Consider the following 19,993-nt stretch of genomic DNA (forward strand, 5'->3'; position numbering starts at 1 on the left):
TATTCATTAATGCCCACCACAAATTAACAGACAGCATTAACAACTTTTTCCTCCAGCCATGACACAGAGAAAAGGCTATAGGCTCTGGGTGTAGAGGTCAGTATTTTCACATTCAACAGCCTGAAATAGGCTAAGTGAAGAAAAACTCTGCTGCAATCACCTGTAGTTACAGCCGCGTATATTAGTGTTGCAGCAGTGGGAGAGCTGTCCCTTTCTCTCAGCATACAACGAGCTTGATAACAAGTTGGCCCCTGCACCAGTGGTGATCACGTCTAAATGTCCTTAGGTGGACACCGTCAACTATCCACTTCCCATGTTTATAACACATTCTGGACTTTGCACTGTAATATAGCTTTAAAATGCAGTACATTCCTGTGTGTGATCTCCACCATTCAGATAATTCCCTTTCACTTTTTCACAAAGTGGCCAAAGTGGCATGTATTTACTATTACTGTGTGGTCCCTTTTTGAAAAATATAATGATGGGCTCCCACACCATTCCAGTTACCCCGGGCCAGTGCTTCAGTACGAAGTCAATGGGATAACATAGCAGTACAACAATATCAGTACTGAGGGATTTTTTTCTTTATTCTCTTCTTTTATTCATTCACTAATAATATGACATTACATTGGTGTAAATTGCATTTTCTCTTTAGCTGTTGAATAGTCAATCAATGTATTAATTGTCTATAAATTGGAGCGTAACATCAAAAGTGACCTAAAAGTCTGATTTTTTTTATCTTGCAATTATAAAATCCCTAATTATTGTAATATCTGGACCTTTTCTGTTCTGCACGTCACCACAAATGTAAAACCTTCAACACAGTGACCAATCAGTTAAAATTATTTAGCTTCATTACAGTTTTATTTTATATTTTTTTGAAAATGTATGCTGTTAAAATACCATCTCTGACACGCATTGTCTTTGACTGGTCGAACTGGTGGATCGCTTTAGTCTGCCTTAACCCCTATCTGGAAACAAGTGGAGCTAATGGGGAGCAAAGACAGAGGAGTACATGTGCGATAGCCACACATCCATCGAGTCAAGGCAATCATGGGAAACACAGATCGTCACTCTTTCAATTTCATCCTTTCCACTGTGCGAGCCGCCCTCTATAACGTCATTATCTCCAGCAGATCTGCAGGGTCCTCTGACAGGGCCATGTTATCCAGGCACCAAGGGAAATGCAAATTGATTTCATATCAGCCATGACATTTTTAAGGCTTCCACATGTTACATAGACTGCCATTTCAGGCAAAGATATGAAAATCAGAGGAAATGTCAAACTGTGGAAGGACTATATTATACACAGCATGTTGTTTACTCTGATCACTGGCTCATGGAACAAGATACTTCTTAATGCCACGTTGTCTGTAGACTATTTACAGTAAGAGGGCTCCATAATGCTTTTGATATGTTATATCAGAATAACACAACTTCCTAACTCAAATATACAGGATTGACATGCAACAGCAGCTGACAAGAGATGTTGACTTGAATGGCACCTTCTAAGGGGGATGTTTTTAAAGCTGCTATAGTATATATTTTTATGTTTACCATGGCTACCTATGTGTGAAAGGGGTCGCTCATAGAGACAAACCCACAAAGAATTATCATCTCACTCCCCAGTTTCTCTCAGCTCTAAGGTGCTTTTTAACGTCTTTGAACTCATTGTTTTGTTTTTCTGCACTACAACTTAATAATTCGGGTCAGTCTCACCACTCTCATAGTGTCGTTTTCCCAGCACTAAAGCACAAACAATGTTAGCGACTAGCTGGTGAACATACAGTAGAGCATTTAGCTAAATGTATTCTCCTCAGGAGTTGGTAGAGACCAAAATCAAAGCTAAAAGTAGAGTCAATATTAAACTAACGTTCATGAGAAGGCTAAAAACAAAACTCAAAATGAATGCTAATGTAGTTCTTTATATGCTGCATGTGTGAATTTATGCTGACAAAATAGCCATAATTTGAAAGGGGATAATATGTCTGAGTTCTGTTAACAGTTTGTTTCCGCTGTCTTGAAGTGGACAGAAAATTGGTAATTGCATCTAAGGTAAATGAAAGCTAATAATTCTAGCCCAAACTCATAACTATAAATTCCTGTTGTCAAAACACAATGTAATGCTAGCTTTCAAGCGTAACCTATTTAGGGTACACAATTACTGTGGGTGAAAATATATAGACTGAGGAGGAGATAAGGAGAATTAAAGCAGATGGCTAAAGATGAAGGTCAAAACATATTGAAATGTTTGTCAAAATTTGATGACATAAGCAATCTGTAAGCTGTTATTGCACCCAAGCTTGAGGTACAGAGAAACATATTGAAATTACAAAAAAATAACCTGCAGCTGCCAGCACACTGCCAGGAATGATTGCCCCAAGTGTTATTTTCTTGCTTTGCCTTTCTTTTTCGGTACCTCAACCCCCCCCTTCACACGCATGGCTGCCTGCCAGATGTGAACAGAGGCATTCTGAATTTAATGATATTACAAATGCCTTTCTTTATGCTCAATAATAGCTCAACTTTGATTGATACACAACTGTCAGTGCATTATCTTAATACAAATAGGGTTGTCTCTCATCCAGCATTGAGTCATCAATTTTAGCTGTTGATGAGGCTCGTTTGCCACACCTAATCATCTGTCTTGTTTGGAAGCCTCTAAGGCTGATCAGATAGCACTTGTAAATACTTACAGCAACAATCATCACAACACAAGCTTTCAGGGGAAATTGAGTGGGCCCCATTATTGCTTGCACTCTTAGCAATGTCCGAGATTTCTTCGTACATAAAGCAAAGCATGGAATAAATCATGCAGTACACCCACATTTCTATTGATTAAAGCCATTCCCATGCCTGCATCTGGTGAATTGTCCACAGAATAAAGAGCAGCTTTATATTTTGTCCTGTCAAAATGTTAGGTCATTCTATCAAGGCCAGTTTGTTCCATAGCACAGTAAGTCTTCTGTTGAAAAACACCAAGAGGCAGAGAATGGGTTCTTGTATTTTCTGCAATAAGAACCTGCTATCCTTTATTGTGTCCATACATTATAGCTTAGTACGGTAAGTAAACAACACATTTTGCCATTTTGGAACCCAGATAGTTTCTCTACATAAAGTGGGCAAGTATGAACTAATTAAAATAATTACTGTATGTCTATGATGTTTGGGACAATACTGTACCCCCTACTGTATTTGTATTAGTATCAACATCTAATAAATTGTTTATTTTACAATAGAATGTAGCTGTAAGCCAGTATAAGTGTTAATTGTGTATTTGTGTACAACTCTAACTGTGGCACCCATAAGTTGAAGCTGTTGTATAAATGTATTATGAATGACGGTTAATATAGTAAAAAATTGTATATAAGTTATAATTGGTGAAAAATACTGTACATTAATAAACACTTATCTGCATCTGTATAACTGATTATAACTACGTCAAGTGTTTTAAACCATTTAATAAAGAACAAATGGAGACCTTGTGATAGTTTAAAGTAAGTTTTCATCAGTCTATAGCCAACCAGTTATTATACAGCAGGAAACACATGTTATAACTTTATAATCACCCAAGTGAATGTATCTCAATCAGACTGATGACAAGTGCTGCATGGCTCCTCTGAAACACACTTTACTGCATCCTATACAATTATCCTGATGAGAACTTGAAAGACCTCTGTTAATGTGGGAGTGTGAGAAGGCCTGTAGCCTATGGACCCTGCTTTCATTCATCTCACTAACATCAGGGAGCTCAAGCTTGGCGTCACTCAAAGCTTTTTTCCTTTGAAATTCCCCAGGCAGACCCACAAATTAAGCTCACTCTGTTTGACCAAAGATGAGACCGGGCCCTGAAGTAAGGCAGCTTTCCCTCCCTTTTCTCACAAGAGTTGGCAATCTATCCCTTAGAACTCTGCAGACCTATAAATCTCTTCAAAATCTCTCTAGTCATTGTCAGCACGCTATAATGAAGCATATGGAAATTTCTTTCAGGTTGTGAATGTCAAGAGAAAACTAGTCTCATTTTTAAATCATGTTTTGTTTAAACATTGAATGGACTGTAACTGTAAACATACCTAACTGCTAATGTTGCCAAAAACTAAAGAAATAAAGGAAACATGTTTTGGACAGCAAGCATTGCTTGCATTTAGGATGTAAACATGTAGGTCTGCTTGCTTGTGTATGGTGTTGAAAATGTGGCATTTCAATCCATAAATGTAAATATCCTGCTCCCTCATTTGTAATGATAATATATTGTTTGGATGAAGCTTGATTTCCAAGGAGAAAAAATAACAACGAATACACTTTTTACATAACCTGGTGGGTAGAATTTATTGATTGAGGATTCATGCAGCTTGCAACTAAATATTCATTATAAAGTATAATTTTGAAATCGAAAACTTCAGATCAGATCTTTTTTTTTGTTGCTGCATCCATATTGCATTTTTGTGTTTTTAAAAGAATCAGGGCCAGGGTTACATCCTCAGACACCACTGTATGTGTGTCGGAGAGTTTAAACCACCCCAACTTGGAGGACATCTCATGACAAGCAATCACTCTTAATGGGATTCTTCTCCTCCAGAAAGATTCACAAGGAAAGATTATCTGAATCTATTCTGAGCACATTCAAAGGCAAGGGACCATGCACTCCCCTTGCGAGTTCATTATCATTCTCAGGTTATCCCAGGCCCAGTGAATCTGGAACGCAAATGAATTAGTGAGAATTAAGAAGTCTCTGTGGTCTGAAACCTCTCCAAATCTTCTCCAAGATGAAAGGTACATAGCCATGGCTTATGCACCGTCGCTCTCTTCGCCTGAGCCCCAATGGTAGTCCTATATCTATAGACCCACCCCGGGACACCGCCAAACCCCTCCCCCCCCCTCACACACCACCACAAAAAATGGAAATAGTACGAGCAGTTAATGTTGCCGAACGTCTCCTGGCCGCAGGTTTTGTCGTGAGGGGAGAAGTTGAGCAGGACTGAGGCTGTCATTGCTGGCGATTAATTACAGCACTGTGGTGCTGGCACCTCAACATGGTTGATCCCTCTGTAGGCAGGGCTTCCTCTCATCTGCCTCTCTGTAGCCTTCAAAGGGCTCTCCACTGCCTGCAAGACTGAACCTGGGCCAGGTAAGAAAGATGCCATGGCTCCATTGTGACTGTACTTCACATATTTCAATGGTACTCCAGTTGTAGATTGTGTCACTACCACGCCAGTATCACTCTGTCATTGTCCAATGTGGTATCATGGACAATTCCTAGTCATAAAAAAGCTGATAGTAGATGCAGTTTTTAAAGCAACGTTTTCAAAGGGCTGAAAGATAATAATGATAATTTTCATGCATTATTGGATATGACTTTATTGGGTGTGTACAGTGAAATTCCCAATGTTTGCCCAACACCAAATACCTACATGTACTTCACGGCCATTTTCTCTCTGACAAAATAGATAAAATATATTAATGGTCTGTCTGTGCTGAGGATTTTCCTCCTTCCCTACCCATCAGGCCGGGTCTTTGTAACAGACTGCAGAGGCTGTCTCTCTCCCTCAGCTCATTCAGCATCACACCCTGCCCTTGTGCTGGACATCAAATGACCAGCTCACCCCCTGAGGAGCTCTCAAGTTTCTTCATTTCAGCAGCCGCCTGGCTCTCCCCTGGTCAGCAGCCGGCCACGCAGGGAGAGAGGACGTCTGCCTGTCTGAGGATAAGGGACAGGCTGGCTCACTATCCGTCGGTCAGCCCCTCAGACTGGACCCCTCACGTCACTGCTCCACTCCCTCCTTGTTATTCTGGAGAGAACGCAGTGATTTGATATGAGGCATTGTTTGTGCCATATTGGTAAGAAAGACAGAGGGGACTAATACTAATACACTGTAGGCATGATCTGCAACAGAAAACGTGGCTGTTTGGCACAAGCTGCTTACAAAAGAAAACCTGTAAGCACATTGTAACTGGAAAATCATCATACATTCAATCTGTGTGGTAAAAACTAATAATAATCCATCCACACATTTAAGTCACGAGTATAAGAAACTGTGGTTGTATGCAACAGATTGTCTTTTCTACATTGATGTAAACATGTTCCATTAATGATTATTCTGCAACGATTATCACTATCTAATTACATGTGTTTTTCTCCATCTCATTCCATCAAAGAAAGGTAGAGCATTCGATAGAGACATATTTGCATACAAATCTATTTCACTGTAACTAAAGATCAAGACTGACCTCCCAGGATAAAGATGCCTTTGGCCTTCTCACCCATCTAGCCTGCAATGTAATTTGTTGGCTTCCTAAACTTAATATTTGTTCTCTTCCTCCACTGATTCAGAAATGAAGTTAGAGTGCAGTAGCATGTGGCTAACGGAAGTGAGTACTAAAATCCGGTACAAATGTTAATTACCACTCAAGCTGGTAGCCTACTGCTTGAGTTTCTGTTTTATTGTATACATTTTTTTGATTATATAAAACCTACTTTAACAACATTTCAACATCATACATACAATTTATACAAGTTGTGAATCACTACATTTACTACAAATTGGTATATGCTCATACTCATTTGTGCCTGGCTATTGCCAAAGCAAAACAATGGTTTAGAATCTGACACCCTGGTGCACAGAGAAAAGCAGTGTACTGTAAATGATCCTGTGCGGTGCAGCCACATATGAGCAGAAGAGGGCCACTCCGAAGAGCCTGCACCTCCTGGACCGAGGTGAAGGAGAGAGTATCACACTCTCCTTGTCAGCTGCAAGGGTAATTACTACTGGCTGAAATTACTCAACATTTGTTTATTAGCTCCCCAGAGAACACTGTAAATAGATTGTCTGTTATAGTCCGATCACATTAAAATCTGCCCCCCCCCCCCGTTTGCTGTGAGCCAGCCTGCTCACTTATTGAACAGCTAGAACCAAGGAGCCATGTTAAATGTGATTGTTTTCCATTAGCTACATCCTGTCTAATACCTCACTTGTGCGGTGCAATTACTGAATTCTGCCATGCAACATAACCTTCATTAGCTGACTGTAGAGTCCTGCAGTTCCAATAGCCCCTTTAACATTTTCATTTTTGTTTTTATATTCATGAGTGGGGAGTGAGTTTTAATTCAATATTGATTTCTACATAAACACTGTGTGCCAGTGCTTTGTGTACTGCATGGTTACAATGCTTCAAGTCTTATGCAGTGATCGAGAAAAAGAAAAAGAAAGAATGAAAAATCAGCAGGCCATGTCTTTCCTTGTATTCATCGTGCTGGTTGGTTCCTGTCAAAGATGACATTCTGAAACATTTGACCCACTAAAAATGAATTCTTGGCCAGAGCCCATGTGACAGAGAAGAGCAATTCATTCCCCTGAAAACGTAAGGAGATAAAAAGCGGAGGCATCCAATAGTCCTGTCAAAAGAGAAAAAAAAAGAGGGGGGGAAAGATGTAGGAAAAAGAGAGAAATGGAGTGTATTAACGTGAATAGAAAATGTGAATGAAATTTGTTTTTACTGCTGTCTGCACAGAAATCCTTTCACACTGTTTGAAACGTTACACCAAATAACTCATCGGCAGACAATGCTGGAACACTTTGGTGATAATAGCCCAAAGGTTGTTCCACAGACAGAGGCATTTGTAACAGGGATATTTAGCCGTAAAAACTCAACTAGAACTAAAACAGCATGCTTTGTGTGCCTGTGACAGGTAGAGCACGGCTCCCTGGGAACCAAAGTAATAAAACGTTATCTTTCTGTGGCATCTTCCCTTTTCCTCTAATGTTACCCTAATAAAAGCCACCGCTGAGGTGACTGCGCGCAAATAAGGGCCTAAAGCTGCAGGACATCTATCCCAACCCCCTGGAGCCACATTACACACACCTAATGGCCACTCAAACCTTCATTAGGATATTAATTCTCTACATTTCTGAAGTGATTCCATCTGTAATGTGACAGTATCTAGCTGCTAGCAAGACAACTTGTTGTTATTGTACTCCCTGCATTCCACCCATTTTATCCTCCACCCCCTTTCTTTTCCAAGCATATTGTTATTTGTATAGTGGCACTGTCTTAGTTTTTCTAGGGAAGAGAAATCTAATAACACTGGGTGTCCTTTGAGATGGAGGCCAAAGGAACAGCTCTGCCAAATGTGTAGCTCCATCTGACCAGGGGAGCAGATGGTCAGGTGCAGCCCTGGTCGGGGAAACAAGCAGCAACATTAGATGTCATTTTGCATTTTTAAATGCATATCACCTTCTCCCACCTGCAGGATGTCAGAGTCCAACATTTACAGCCAGCAGTCATGTGGAATGCAAGTGAGGCAATGAGATAATTTTTTTTAAAACACAGCAGGGTCAAAAAACTTAATGGTAACACTTTGTTTTAACAGCCCCTATATAGCATTACAAGCAGTGAATTAACACAAAAACACATATTTACAATTCCGTATATTTTATTTGTAAGCAAATGCAAGGACTAAATTCAATTCTATTTGTGTTTTTAGTATTCTTTCTTTTGATTTGGTGTTGATGCTTTAGGAAAACGATAACCTATTTGAGGCTGAAATAATTGGTCAATTAATTGACTGGTTGACTGATAGAAAATGATCAACAATTTTGATTGACGTTTTTTGTACTTCTTTACATGCCTCATATGTGAATCAAGTTTTGTGAGTCTACGTGAAACGTACTGCAATTTTTAGTTTTGTAGGGGGCGCTAGTGAGCCATTTTTGTGCGCCTATTCACGAAACCCGTAAAATATCTCAAATTTCACCACATTTGATGCGACTGCCAATTTTGGGGAGTTATGAGTATGTTAAGCCCCTCAAAAAGGCGATTAATTTGCCAAAAGAAAGAAAGAAAGACAGAAAGAAAGAAAGAAAGAAAGAAAGAAAGAAAGAAAGAAAGAAAGAATGAAAGAAAGAAAGAAAGAAAGAAAGAATAATTCCTTCAGTTTCAATAGGGCCGGTGATCTTGACCTAATAAAATAAAAAACGCTAAACATTTGCTGCTTCTATTTCTCAACGTTCACTGCTTTTCTCTGTTTTAATGATATTAGATTGAATATCTTTGGGTTTTGGACTAGATTTCACCTTGCATGGTTTGAACTTTTGCTTAAATAGTAGATCGTTAAAATAATCAACATAATAATCATTAATTAAGGCCTGTTATATTGTACAGTTAATGTTCAACCATGCACTCACACACAGATAGGCTAATTCAAAGGCTAAATCGAATTTTATTCCATCACTGCTTTCACACCAATTAAAGCTAAATCTTAAAACCTCCCCATCAGTTTGATCCTATCGCTTCTGTACTCACATCCTGTATCTCGAAATAACACAGCAGGTTCTTGGAGAATATCAAAGTAGGATGAGATGAATTAGGGATATTTAAAATGCAAAGAAACTCTTCCCTTGTTTCAAAGACTAGCAATATCTGAAGGTTTGGGGGTTGGAGGGAGAGAGACACTCATCTCTGTTGGTGAAGAATTCCATTCAACCCAACAAGGCTCCTCAAGATACAACTGAAGTGTAGGATTCTGACATTTCTGAAGTGATATGATAATTGCCTTTAAAGACCAAGGAGGGAAAAGAGAGAGGAGATGAAAGATAAAAGGTTGGAACTAAAGAGAACATTAGAGTGGTGAGAGAAAAAGCAAGCCACAGAGAGCAGCCACATAAATAGTCATGAAATAAGAACTTTCTGCTTTGTATTGAAGTTAAGAAAGAAACATTCAGCAAGAGGCCAACAGGCCAGACTAAATAATCCTTGACTGAGCCTTCCATTCTGAATCCCATATTAGCTGCCCAGATTTTAATGTAAATATGCCATTACGCTGTCATTACAGTGATCACACTGCATGGCTTACAGGTCAGCCCAGCCAATGTTAATTTTGCAGGCAAAGGCTTTTTTTGTCTTTTGAAATGTTAATAACTTTCTATTAGTTAATGTAGCGTGACTAAAATTCAAATTAGACATAATTTATTTTAATATCTGTGACTAGCTTGTCTGACCATTTAGCAATGGTCTCCCGCTGAATACAACACTCTAAATTGTGGTAAATTGCATTAGATGGTTGAGGCACGCCTTGTCTTACTGTTGTGCCGTTGTGAAGTCGAGGATGATTCATTTTTGCTCCTTGAGGTACAAGTATCCAGAATTTAATAATGCCATCCATCACATTTAATGCATGTGCTTTTAGCGGGACAGTAATGCCTACAATGCCTGCTAAAAATGGGACATCATTAAGATTTCACAAAGGTTTCACAGCCAGTGACCATCAACTGTGGCTGACCTTCTATGGTACTATATTAATGCTCTCATGGTTGGATTAACCTGTTGCTGTTGGATCCTCTTTGACCCTCCCACCTACTGCCCTCTGTGCATTGTGTTTGTACCCTGTTATCGCCAAAATCCCACATATGTGGTAGCTTCATTATATACCCAGAGAACCAGGAAATGTCAACCTGTCCTGTGCTGGAATAATACCAGGTTTTCCTTGTCTCAATTTGTTGTGTTTTTTCATTAAATACAACTTTGTTTTGGAAAATCTACCACCAAAAGAGACAGAGCCAGGCCCTCAAAACACTGCACTGCTGCTTTTTGTGGGAGTTATGTTCACAGCCAGCATTTCAGTAAGGGTAAAACACAACCATCTTGTTGATACATCTTGTACAAAACATTTAACAACAGCAACAGATTTTCAGAATATTTTGGGTACATTGTTGAGATTGTGGCTGCAATATTTGCTCACTCATTACAAGTGTTAAATGTACAAATTAAAATATGTCCATGCAAAAGTGATTTATGGTTCTCTAAACAGCATACAATAGAAAGAACTTATACAAACTATTTGCACATATTCTAAAGTTTGATGTCTGTATGTACTGTGTATGTTACCTTTTTTTGGTCACTTAGAGACAATGTCTGTGGGAAGAATGTGCCAACTTGTCTCAGACAATATTTCCTGCTGGACTATTAAATAGTGGTAACAGATTTAGTGTTATAGTTTGCTTCATTTCATATGGCAGGCAATAGCACCTATTGGTGTATCAGCTCTTACAATCTGTAAGCTGTGCTACACTACAGTTACATGAAGGATTAATCAAGCTAATTAGTTAGTCCTGATGATGGAAAATAGTCAAAAAGAGGTAAAGTTACTATCACTTATTAACACTGTTAACATGCAAAGGAAACAGATATGGGTTCAATATAAATAGGTTAAGAGGCATTAAAACACACCACAGTCACGTTCAGCACCCAAGCAACCAACACACACACAACACACACACACACACCACACACACACATGCAGAAACAAGCAATTAGGAACTGAAATTGCCATATATATACACGTATCTTAAGGTTGGACCCTAAATAAATAATTTAAAATATAATTTAAAGTTTTAAAAATGCGTAATTAAAAATCTGTTCAAAGTAAAGTCAAACTTGCCCACACAAAAAACTGATAATTATATGCACAGTACTTCAATTTATTAATTTTTTTTTTCCTCTTTCAATAGGAATTGAAATGTGCCAAGAGTTAAGGTGATGAGTTGTGCAGGAAAAAAAATGCAAATCATTATTAGAACTGTTAGCACGGATTTCAATCAATCCGATTTTTTTTTCCGCTCACTTCTATAACATGTTTCCAGTGGTTGATGGTGGCACTCTAAATTCAGACAGTGGGGAAAGTAGGTGGGGAGGATAGGAGAAGCCCAGCTCATTGGAAACATCTGGGTGATTGTAGGGAGCACTCCCACATCATCCAACGCTGGCTGAGATTTGACAGCGCCCTCTGAAGTGACAGCTTTGACCTCGGCCAGTGTGAATGCGTGCAGCTGCCAGAGACCAGTCTGGCTTGAAACAGAGGACAGAGCCAGGCGCTCTAGGCACTGGATGGTACCGCTGCTTTTTGATGGGAGCTCTGTTGACAGCCAACATTTCAGTAGCGGTAAAATACAACCAGCGTGTATATGCATTTGGTACCAAAAAGTGACCATGCAACAGCTTTTCAGACTAGTTGGGGCACATTGTTGAGATGTGTGCCAGAACACGTTTTCTTTGTGATTAGCTGCACTATGTATTTCCTGCATCATTGTTGTGTGTAGATTTCAATGTGCCAAATAGCTTCATGTCAGTGAAATATAATTTATATTTTTTGTTTAATCTCTAGAAAATGAATTTTCCATCATGGACTTGTGTTGTTTGCAAAAAAACACCCCCATGTACAGAGCAAAATGCAGCTGCTTTAAAACTAGTGATCTTCAGCAGATGTGCATTGTTATTCCAAACAGATGTGTCTGAGAGAAGCAAACATGTAGAGAGCAGTACTTTTTAGATCTTACCTGCCTGCAACTTAGTGACAGACTGCAAATTGTAAGCATGCTAATTATGATTAGTGAAGCAGGTTTTGCATTTGTGAAAAAATATTAGTTTTCCACAATTGTCACACATGTTGTTTTTAAACTGCATATTTAAAGGAACACTTGAGTATTTTGTTTCCTTTTTTGTGTGCAAACAATGGCATATTGAAGAACGTCATTAGATATTTCAGCTCTGCATCACCACATAATGACATTAATATTAATGTGTATGGTAATTCACTTTTTTAAAGACAAATACTTATTCATATTTGATTCATTAACGTGATGAATGCAAGGAAAGATCAGATAACATGTTCTTGTGTCCTTGATATGCAATGAGGAGTGTTAGACTGACTTTAATTCAAGAAAGGTACGCCTAAGATGCGTTAATCAACGCTAGAATATAGAAGCTATAAACTCTCTGAGAATAGACTGCAGAAAACCTACAATGTTATAGATTAAACAAAACAGTGAAATGGAGTTCATTTGCATCACCCTCCTCTTTTCAGAGGAGCTAAACTGCTTACCATTATTCAAAGATATCTTTTGAATAAGGCCCAAATATGCGGGTGAAACCAATTTAACGAGTGGCCACCAAAGACGTTTGTCAAATGATCTATATTGAGATTTTGACTGTGTAAGCCTCTTATCATAACTGCTATAAAACACACATCATTCTGTTTCAGGACTGAATTTCAGAGATATGAAAATACAATAAATGTGACATTTTAAAGCTCGGCTTACTTGTTAATTGCAAAACTGATTCAAATTGAACTTGGGGGAACTTAATAAGTGCATATTTGTGTTAAGGAATGAGATTCACTCTGAAAAAGGAAAGAATCCTGGCTGATATCTTCCACAAGGGATCAACCAAAGGTCTAGTATTGCAGGTCATTTGATTTAACTGCTAATCAAGTTGTACTGAATTGCAAGTGTTACCCTTATTTAAGTAACAAACAACCTCTGTGTTCTGTAGTATATAAGTTTCATTTAGAAGTAAAAATAGAACAACTTTACATTGTGTGTATTCTCTCAGCTTTAACAGAATGTGCTTAAAAGGCATTTTAGAAAAAGTAACAAAGGATTGAAAAATAATCACTTTTGCATGAAACAGGGGACAATAAGGACAACATCACTCATGCGGAAGAGCTTAATTACCTCAAAGAAAAACCAATTAATGCATTGTCTTTAATTTTCTGCTGATAGCCAACACGGAGGAAAGAAATCACTGCACACCTTGTTCAACAGCAGCAGCATGACACAGCATGTGTAGGTGTGCTTAAACATTAGAGCATACCATGTTGTATCTTTAGCATGCTTTCATTGTAAACCCAACATCCCACCTAGCAGACACATTGTGACACTAACAAACACTACAGGCACCAACCTGTCAACAGATGGTGCAGCTACCTTTTGTGCCTTAATTACAAATTCAACATCAGCAGTTATTCTTGTGTCAAGTGAAACACAAACACAGTGTCTTATGTATCAACAGGCCCTCATAACCAGTCTAATGTTAGTGGCCAAACATATGTCAATAAGCTGCTAAAACATGGAGGTAAATGTACAAAAGTTAACGTGGATAATTCCTCTGAATTTTAAATGCTATAGGAATGCAAAATCAATTATGAATGAAAATTCTAAGTGACACTGAATTTAGCATTCTAAACCAATGCCAGAAATCTAACGCATTACGCAACATTATACACGTTGTGTCTTTACACCGACTGTGTGGCTTATTAGGCTCTCTGTCTAGTTCAGTAAACACTGCACACCTCACAGTAAAGATGGATGAGCAACACTCCTTGGTCACTACAGCCACATTTATTTAGAAACAGTGGGGAGAGTTTCGGAGGTGAGGAATAATTCCAACCAGCGGTTGGTGCCCAGTTTGAGAAAGAGGAGGAGGACCACCATGGGGCACCTGACAGTGATGAAGAGCATGGGCACATGCTGGCAGATTCATCTTGAGCCACAGCGAGAGAGAGAGAGAGAGAGAGAGAGAGAGAGAGAGAGAGAGAGAGAGAGAGAGAGAGAGAGAGAGAGAGAGAGAGAGAGAGAGAGAGAGAGAGAGAGAGAGAGAGAGAGAGATGAGCTCAGAAGGGAGGGCAGACAATGGCAGAACACAGGTTTAACAATAAAAAACAGCATAGAGTGTTGTCTTTGAGGTTTGTTCTGCACCAGCAAGGTGCTGTAACTCTCTTTGCAGCCTGCAGGAAAGAGTGAGACAGAGAGTGAGAGAGACAAGGGAAAGACAATGAGAGAGCTTAAGATTTTATGTGACTTACAAATTGACACAGGGCTTTCAAAACATTACCTGCTACTAGGCCGGTGTTGGTCAATTACCTGTCACTCTACTCTTCTTTTATTCCACAATTCCTCCACTGTGTCCCCTGTGTGGTATTGTGATAGGGTTGATGCTGATCACAGGCCCAGGCTCTCTGTGGTCCAGCAGGCTGTCAGACAGGGGCTGAGCGGTGTGCTGGGATGTAAACGAGTGCATGCCTTTGATGACTGAGAGATGCACCCTTCTAGTTTGTATTTATGTATTCAAGCTGCCCTCTGCTGTTCGCATTCCCAATGACAGGAGATGGAAACAAAAGAAAAATTACAAAGTTTTACCTCAAATCACAAATACTGTGATCAAAGTCTGATGTGTGAAATCAGTAGCACAACCCTCCACTTTCATTCCTCTTCTTGAAAAATCCTTGTTGGTTTTTTCCATGGCACATGTTAAACTTCTTTCACTATGTGACACGGTTATGTGACTATTAATGGAGCAATCAAAGGGCATTGTGTGTGTGAAGGGTTAATGTTATTACTGCTTTGTCTTACATATGAGTGGCACCAGTGATGTAAATGTGAGCGTAATGGTAGTGGGCGGAGGGGGCATGGATTAAAGCTATAGCAATAGATGAAGGTGATTAGGTATAAAATAATGTGAATAAAGCTTTAAGTATGGAATGGAATTTATCTTCTACAGATCCTTGCTTCGTATCTGACACAGATTGATGTTTACAGTGAGATGGTCAACACAGGTTTTTCAAGACATTTGAGCAGAATTCTTTAGTCAAATTCTTTCATATTCTGTTAATTTATGTTGATCATTTGCTTGCACACTACAGAAAAAATGTAATAATTTAAATGTATCTGATTTACAAATAAATCATTTCTTGCTTACCAAATTATCTTTGACCTCACTGCATAAAACTGAATGGTGCATTTTTTTGGTCCTATTACACAATTAGATTATTTCTGTGATTTTCAGAAATGTGCAGGCTGAATGATAATAACTTTTTAAAATGCAAGTGGCCCATATGTTAACTAGGGCAACATATTTCCCCTTCACATTAACATATCATCTGAATTCAGTTACCTGACACAATTGCAGAGATCAACACAGTTGATGTGTCAGCTACATGTATGTGTTGGCTTGTAAAATCGGCTGCACTCAAAGTCAAGTGGATGTTAATGCCCCACAGACCCGTCTGTCTGATTTCCCTCATAAAGCAGGAGCACATTTGTGCAATAGCTCTTCTTACATCTTTTAAGAGAAAATTGTGGAGTTTAACCTCCCAATATTATCTCTCCTTTTTTCTTTGTGCAGGGAACAGCCATATATCCACAAGGAATTTGGCACAGTCCACACAGTCAAGACGCTGATAATCCCAAGTCTTTGACTGCTGATAAGACAGCCAATTTAACATAATTATAAACCAGCAGTATGAATAGTAACGATTCATTAATTCAGTGCATAGAAGAAGATGATAATTCAAATCTAGCATTTACTCACAGTTATCACACATGATTATGATTTCATTAAATCCTGCTCAGTTTTTTGGCATTATAAACATAATTGTCACACAGTAAAAAAACAAAAAAAAAAACAGTTTAGCACAATAAAACCGTAGAGTGTAAATTAAATGATGTCTGTGCTGCATTAAAGGGGTCAGGCTGAGAAATCTCTCTTTCAAAACAAATGCTGTTGACCAACACTATTATTACCTCCACACTTAATTACTTTTTCCTTTTTGGTTTAATTGCTTCAATAAAAATAATCTATAACGTTGTTTTAATTACACTTTCCGAGTGACCTATGTAAAGAGAATTTTATTATGTGCGCACAGTAATTACCCTGTCACAGTCCAGTTAAGGGCTATTGTCTAGCTATTCTTTGCATAGCTGTTACTGGCATGACAAGCATACCTAATTCCCTATTTACTGAACTCGTAACTTTTTCAATAGTTGCACAATATGCACAGAATGTGCAAATTTGTGCCATTTATTTGTAAAGGAAGTCAAAAAGGGAAAATTTAAAAACAGCAGCCAGAGATTGGCTTAAACATATTTCAACATGATATGTGTAGAAGCCATCACAATTTTATTAGATGCTATATGCAATGCAATTTTTTTGGTGTGGAATGTGTAGGTGTTTTTCTGCTCGTAAATTAAAAAAGGTGTCTGAGGGGTCGTAAATTATGAAATCATATGTAATTAAATGGCTGAGGATATTGTGCAATGTGTATGTTGCTAATGAGTTGCTAATATGTACACAATAATTGTGATGTTTTGTCAATCTCATAAATGGCATGCTTACCTAAATGTTACTGTGGCTCATAATTGCTTTTAGTTCCATTTGGTTAATCATGCGGTAAGAAAGCAGCTCATAAACTGTGATAGATTTTAAACCATCTTTTGACTGCTGCCTTGTCGTTGGGCACTACTCCACAATCCTCTGATCCATGAGTGCAATTTCAAAACTCTTTCTTCACTTAAACACAGCCAAATGTTGTGAACACCTCATGAAAAGTTAACAGAAGCATAATTTTTTGTTGTACATGCTCTGTTGAATAAATAAATTAAGAGTATCTTTGAGATTAAATATTCATGTCAAATCAAGAGATTTGAAGATTACAATACATACAAAAAAGAAAGAAACAAGCAGCAAGTATCAATGTAATTGTGTGTTTATTATTGTAGCTGTAGATTTTCCTCCCTTCCCCGCATTGGATGACTGGAGGATGCCGTCTTTGTTTGTATGTGTGGCTTTGTCAGTCTTCATCCAGTTCCCAGCAGCCACGGGCTACCCAATACCTCAAGCTCTCGGTTAACAGCAGCTCCTCTTGGAATATTCTTCCAAGACACCAAAAAAATAAATTAACAAAACATGTATTATGGCTATTTTAATAACAGGATCTACATAACACTTACCACAGTTATGTTGCGTGCATCATACCACTTCACATGTACAGCATTCAAAAACTGATCATTCATACATTAACCAGACAACCAGATAACTTGTACTGATTCCTCAACTATTGGAGAAAAAATAGAATACCCCCTGTGCTATACCATACATGATGTGGCCACCTTATTAGGTAAAATCTAATGCAATCTAACACAACAGCTCAGCTATAAAAGATACCTTTACAAAGATAAAAATTTTCAGTTTTGATTAACACTGTAAGAAAGATAATAGATTGCATTATACTGAGAGGTGTTTCTAATCTGTTGTGTTGGACTTGATTGGACTGCATTACGTTGCATAGGTGTACCAGGGAGTGTATCTCTGTACACAAGCACAAATATTTTGGTGTTGTTTAATCACAATATATTTATTATCATAGATGTTCTTAACTATTTCTGTCAGAATAATTTAATCTGTAGGCATCTTGATTATCCTCTAAGCCACAATATACATTTTACTGAGGCCTTGAGAGAAACAATGAATGAAATTCAGAACATATTTAAGCCATGAACCATATGGTTAAATTGAGCGGGTTTATAATATGACCCTACTGCACTGATCATGTTGAAAGCAGACTTTCACAGAAATTCACAATTTCCAGCTGTGCAATACTATAGGTCTGCCTCAGAAATGTAAAGCCTCAAAGCAGATATATCGTCCTCAGAATCTCTAAGCGAGGGCTGAGTGGGGAGCGGTGGGACAGCCTTGGGACTGAGGGCCTTCTTCATGCTGGGTTGCCAGAGAGCTGCCCAAAGCATGGACAATTAGAGGGGTCCCTGGTGCCTCTTTGCTCTCTGTGCGCCTGGTGGGCTGCTCTGTAAGACACCGGGGGCTTGAGAAACTGACTGGGCTGCCTTGGCTGGCTGGGCCAGAGGCATAGAGCTGGGAGAGGCCTGATCTCAATAATCCCTTTGCCCCCAAGAGGCTGTCACACCACTCACACTGCTGGAAGCTAGAATGGAAATGGACCGAGGGCTTTCTGAGGCTTTTACCTGCTCGAAGACCTCATCATTGAGAGACAGAGACGCACTGGGAACTCACTGTGGTTCAAACGAAGAGACAAGTTCTTTTTATAAAATTGAACCATTGCCTTTGATTTGACATGCAGCACTGTCAAACACCATTTTTTATATTTGGCAACTCAAACATCATATTGCAAATTAAAATCTGTAAATAGACCTACTGCTTAAGTAGTTTGTAAAATATCTTCATTTGTACTGCCACAGAAACATAAGGGCAACATCAGTATTATTTTACACACCATACATCCTTGCCTCTCATGGGATCGGAGACTACTTTGCTTAAAAGATGGAGAGGAAAGAGCAATACCCTGTCGCAATTCTTCTCCACAGCCATTCTCTGCTTTCATTAATGTACAATTTCTTCCTGAAATTCCCTAGACCATGGCATAATCTATTGGCCTGGTGGAGTATATAGGATGTAGGATCACCTTGTTGTACAACTTAAAGTGAACAGTCCCATATGAATATGGCCCCAGTCAAAACTGTTGGCCTAATTAGACCGACATGCCTCCGAATGTGAGGGGAAACTTAGTGCAAATGGATAAAGGTCTTTCAGCACAGTGCCACAGGCTGTCTCAGTCCCTTAATGTATTACCACCTGCACCCGCAATCAGCACAGGAACATTTAAATGACTGCGATTCAGAGGAGACCAAGCTCCAAACTGGTAGGAAGCACATGAGAGGTGATTTAAGATATTGGCTGTAATGAAGTTGACCGTTGGCAGGTCTGTTCTGAATGTGATGGGGGAAATTAGGGGCAGGAACAGGTCATAGACGTACATATACAGGGGGCACGGCAGCCAAATGAAATGCAGAGTAGACATCCGCAGTCCGACATGCTGTTTACTCCGTGTCAGGTAAACATCAACCACGGTCAGCTTTGGGTGTCTGTAAAGATGATATAATCAATATTTTGTGTTTGTTTTCCAGCAGCTAGACTATATTGTGGTATTCCCTTCTTATCACCTCTGACTGCTCTGTTCCCCAAACATCAGTCCTCCCCTTTATAGACTCCAACACAAACACAGAAAAAAACAGCCCTCCCTTGAGGATGAAAATAAGACAGTTTCCTCATTGTTTTTCAACTGAAGAAATATATTTCTCTATGTATTTCTTAATAATAAATTACCCAAAACAAACACGAAATAGAATAATCAAAAGCGTCCAACAACTGTACTTTATGATGTGTAAAGGTGGAAAGTGTTGACAACAAGTAATGGATAAAGGACAGCCTATGGAGGTAGAACATGAGGAGATGGAAGACAGGCAACATCTGGGTACGGCTTCTCAGACTGATGGCTGCTAACTGATCCCTGTGATTATGATTGACAGGCACGGACCACCACTCTACTGGCCCTGGCTTCTCCACACTGCTG

This window comes from Etheostoma spectabile, chromosome 11, assembly GCF_008692095.1.
Source record: "Etheostoma spectabile isolate EspeVRDwgs_2016 chromosome 11, UIUC_Espe_1.0, whole genome shotgun sequence".
Classification (NCBI taxonomy): Eukaryota; Metazoa; Chordata; class Actinopteri; order Perciformes; family Percidae; genus Etheostoma; species Etheostoma spectabile.